Source organism: Salvelinus fontinalis, chromosome 23 (genome assembly GCF_029448725.1).
Source record: "Salvelinus fontinalis isolate EN_2023a chromosome 23, ASM2944872v1, whole genome shotgun sequence".
NCBI lineage: Eukaryota > Metazoa > Chordata > Actinopteri > Salmoniformes > Salmonidae > Salvelinus > Salvelinus fontinalis.
In genome coordinates, this window is record NC_074687.1 from 46,615,393 (window position 1) to 46,620,345 (window position 4,953).

A 4,953-nucleotide genomic window follows, 5' to 3' on the forward strand; every position below is an offset into this window, starting at 1 on the left:
GCGGTGGCAATAAATCATCCTTCAATACTACAATATACTGGTTTATCCTGTGGTCCCGTGTGGCTCAGTTGGTAGAGCATGGCGCTTGCAACGCCAGGGTTGTGGGTTCAATTCCCATGGGGGGACCAGGGTTCAATTCCCACGGGGGGACCAGGATGAATATGTATGAACTTTCCAATTTGTAAGTCGCTCTGGATAAGAGTGTCTGCTAAATGTAAATGTAAAATGTATCTATCTGCTCAGTTTAAGAAGGGGAAAATTTTGCGAGTTAAGAATTGATGTGAATTCAACGCAATGCCCTACAATGTAAAAAAAAAAATTTAAAACACGTGTTAGGGACCCAACACTCTCAGGGATTTATTTTCTCAACACTTTGAAAAATGTTAGTGTTAACATTACTTTGTTGGGTCACGTATAAAGACTAAGAAAAGTGTTCAATTCAACATGGTGGGTGAAACAATTCGGAAATCAAATTTGCTGTGTGGATGTCGATGTAATATTAATGTAATATCAATATTAACCAAAGAGTTCTTTGATTCATTGTGGCACTGTTTCTGAGATCTTCGCACGTAGTATTTGGCAAATTATGCATTGGAAGAGTGTGCTGCTGTTGTGACATTTTCCACCAATGACCCAAAGACTAGCTTCTTTCAAAGCACCCTCAGTGAAGTGGTGCCCTTGATTTAGGACCTGCTCATGGTGGTGGCGGATGAGTAGAGTAGTGACGTGGCGCCTTCCAGTGAGGATGAGACGGTTGATTTAATCTTGGCCAAGGTTTGCTTGGGACAGGCGTCCTCCAATCCTCAGTAGGCCTGAATCATCGATGTAGGGGCACCGACTGAATAGTGGGCTCTGTTTAGGAATGGCTTTACGTTCTCTGAAGCATTCCATTTCCACTTGAAAGGTGCTGTGTTGCAAACTGCGTATTCGGATGGTTTTGGCCTTATCCAGGTCATTGATGGAACACGGTTTGTCACAGATGTGCCATCCTTTGCAGCTGCTGCTTTGTTTGAAGGAGTGAGCACAAGCTGAGCTGCACAAGCCGAGCTGTTGCATGTGTCACTGCTCGCCAGCTTGAGACCCTCTCAAAGCACTTTTGGTCGAACTTCTTACGAGAGATGTTGGTGGGGTGGCAAGCAACTTGGGGCGGATCTCGACATCAGATCCGGAGTCAACCAAGTCGAAAGTTGTCTGAGGGGTTTCTGGCTCTGCTGACCTGAGCAAGGAAGCTGGTCCTGTCAACCACGTGCTGTGAGTCAGGCTGCCTGCTGGGACTGATCTCGAGGCATGATCAGCAGGTTTTAGTCAGTAGGAACGTGCTTCTACTGCTCTGGGTTGGTTGATCTCCTGATACGCTGCACCCTGTTGTTTACATACACATAGAATCGTCTGGAGTCGTTGTGAATGTAACCCAGGACTACTTTACTGTCAGAGTAGAATGTGACAGTGTCAAGTTGGATATCAATCTCATCGATGATTACTTCTGCTATTTCCGCTATTTCCACAGCTAGAACAGCAGCACACAGCTCGAGTCTTGGATCCGTGATCTCAGGATGTGGAGTGAGCTTGGTTTTGCCAAAGATTAAGCCGACATCTGAGTTCCCACTGGCATCGGTGGTCTTCAGGTAAGCTACTGCTGCGATGGTGTTTGTGGATGAATCACAGAAGCACATCTCTTTCTGTGTGCTAGGCTTAGAGAGGTGGAGGTGTATGTGCGGGGAATCTTGACCTGCTCACGCTCCTACTGTGAGTCTCTCCAGAGTTTCCATTCCTTGAACTTCTATACTGGGAGAGGTTTGCCCCAGTCGCAGGACTCCATAGTAAGCTCCCGGAGAAAATACCTTCCTTGAATGCTTACTGGGGGGGGGGGGGAACCATCGTCCAAGACCATCGTCCAAGACCAAGACCATCTTCAGCGTAAAAGTTCCTCTCAACGAAGGGCCTTGCCTCTGCCCAATGATCCCTCTTGCGCCTTTCCTGAGCTCATTCACGGTCACTGCTGTGGATGGGCTGTTACAAAAGATGAGGACCGCATACGGTACTCCACAACTTCATCATCCAGGTCATAGTGCTGTACCAGAGGAATCGCAGGTAGTTTCTGATGGTTTTCACGAACCACAAAACAGTGAAACATCTGCTGCACATCTGCTGTCACAGAAACGGGCTCTTTTCTGAACCGCAGTAGTACCCAAAGCAAACTGTTGTTCATGTTGGGACCGGTAAGCATAATGTCAAATACCCCTCTTATCTGTCTGGGTTTTTGTGGATGATGCACCCCGAAGATATCAGCACTCTTCTTATCTGCTTGTAAGGTTGGCGCAATTTCAGTGTGCTTATTCTCAAAAATCTTGCGCATTAACTCAATGAAGTGGTCCTTCATCTCCGGATGTTTCTTGAGCGTGCATGTGAAGTGAGGTGATTGTTGGCCTGGGTGCGGTTGCCATGGGCTACGGAAGGGGAGCGGAAAAAACCCAGCTTTTTGATGCATCCTGATGGAACCCTTTCTCCATCATCTTCAGGAAGCGAGATCCTCCATTGAGTGGCCCGCAAGTGGTCAACAATGGAGTTTCATTATAGCTTAAAGGACTACAGGGGCCAGAACAACATTTTACCCAGCATGCCTTTCAATTGAATGTTAGATACCCCCCCATGACTTGTTAGTGACAGAGACATGGTTTTTCCAGTCAATCATTTCCAGTCCTGAAACCTTCAACAAGTGACTGACTGCCTAAGTGAATATGTTTGAATTATGACCATATGTTATAGATTTCATAAGGCCTTCATTAATGGCTTAAGTTTCCCCTAACATTGTGGTCTGATGATCCTGGCTCACAGGGCATATCAGATCTGCAAGTCACATTATGCTGGATTGTGAAGCGATTTGAAATTCTAATTGGAATCCAGCCAGAGGGAGAACATTCAATTATTGGATTGTTTTATCACTCACAACCTGCATTAAGAATGACTACTATGGTGAAGACCTTGTAAAAATAGACTACCCAAACGATCTGAACTGGAACAACCATCTCAGTAATGGGTGCAATAAATCCTATTACTTACAGATTGGATTAGTTTAGAAAAATGTAAGTTATTTATCTGTATGGTTTAAATGAATCAATCAACGTACATGTACAAAAATAGATCTTAAAACAAATTATTCTCAAAATCATCCGCAACAAATCATTCTGGGGATTATGATAATTACGCCCCTGCCACATATTTTTCACTCTGGGAGAGTTAACTGAAATGAACTCAACACAGTCGAGTAACAGCAACACCGCATGGTGTTGATTCCACTGTGATTAAAATAAAACTTCATTTCACGTGGTGTCAATTTCAATCCCACTGGTGTTATTAACCCCACTAGAATCAACACTCAGATATAACACTCACTATACTTTTGACCTCAACACCAACATTTTAACACCTGCAATTTTGCTATGAATCCTAGCATTCCGATCAGTGCACAAGCTCTTTGAAAAAGACACAATTCCCCATAAGGAATATCTATAAATGTCATGGACAGCATGTTTCTAGGGCAAAGATTCAATCAAAATCACACTGTGTAAAAATCACATTAGCAAATAGAAAATATTACAGATTCTGGCTATAACACTCCAAAAACCGACAGGTGCACTTCCATTCAGACCATCCTAACAAAGACCTTACCATTAATCTGCCTGCTCAACAATGCAAAGCCAGTACATAGGACAATGTATCACATCACAGGCTGTTTTGAGAGTGGAGAGTCACTGGCCTGTGTAATGTTCACTGCCACATGTTGCTGGACAAGCCCTGTCAACGTACCTGTCTGCATCAGTTGAGGACAGGGCGAGGTCATAGCCTCTGACTCGGGTACCATATAATTGCTTCTGTCTCGGTCACGCTTCAGCGCCTGTGAGCACATTCAACTGGAACAGTCTGTCAGGTGTCTCCTGCTCTCCAGACTGTAAATACCGTACATGTGCCTCTTTCTTCACCCCCAGTGCCCCTCCTCTATATGCTCTTTAATTAGCTAGTTCATTAATTATTTTCTGTCCGATTATGTGACGTGTCCTCTACCGCTACTAAACAGCCTTCCTCCACTCACCCGAGAATAATATTAATTCGCTGTGTGTTTTAAGATTAACCAAAACTAATCCGATTTCTGTTTAGTATGGCTAATAGTTCCATTCATCTCTAAGCAAGCAGAGACAAACATCAAATGTCATGTTGACTGATTGTGGAGGATGAGGGGAGTATGGCCACTCAAAGTAAAAAGCTTTGCAATAGGATACAGTTGTCTAATAATTAACAAAAAATAAATATTTGTTACTTTGCCCTGTAATAAACAGTCTTTGGACAAGGAGAAACAGTAATACATACGTTGGTTTTGTTTGTCTGGCTCCTGTCACCAAATACTAACTTAGGCATACCTGTCCAATAATGTACACTCACATTAATCGGTAATTGGCGGTGGCAATGTGTTCTTTCTACTAAGCGCGGTTAAACTTTCCCCTTTCCAGCTAAAATCCTGTATCGCCAACCTGCCTGGCATCCTGTTTTGCTCCTCCATTCATGTGGAATCTATACCTTCAATGAGGTTTCTTTTGTTTGGACGGTATGTTGTTTGGCTAGTAGGCATCAATCTCCTGTCAGTTGCTTCTCTACCCAGGGACAAGGTTAACAGCAAAGCTGACAAGCAAGAGTTTGAGTGAAAGTGCTCATTCTATCAACTGCATACACTACCGTTCAAATGTTTGTGGTCACTTAGAAATGTCCTTGTTTTGAAAGAAAAGCATTTTTTTTGTCCATTAAAATATTAAATTTTTCAGAAATACAGTGTAGACATTGTTAATGTTGTAAATAACTATTGTAGCTGGAAATAGCTGTTTTTTTTATGGAATATCTAGATAGATGTAGAGGCCCATTATCAGCAACCATCACTCCTGTGCTCCAATGGCACCTTGTGTC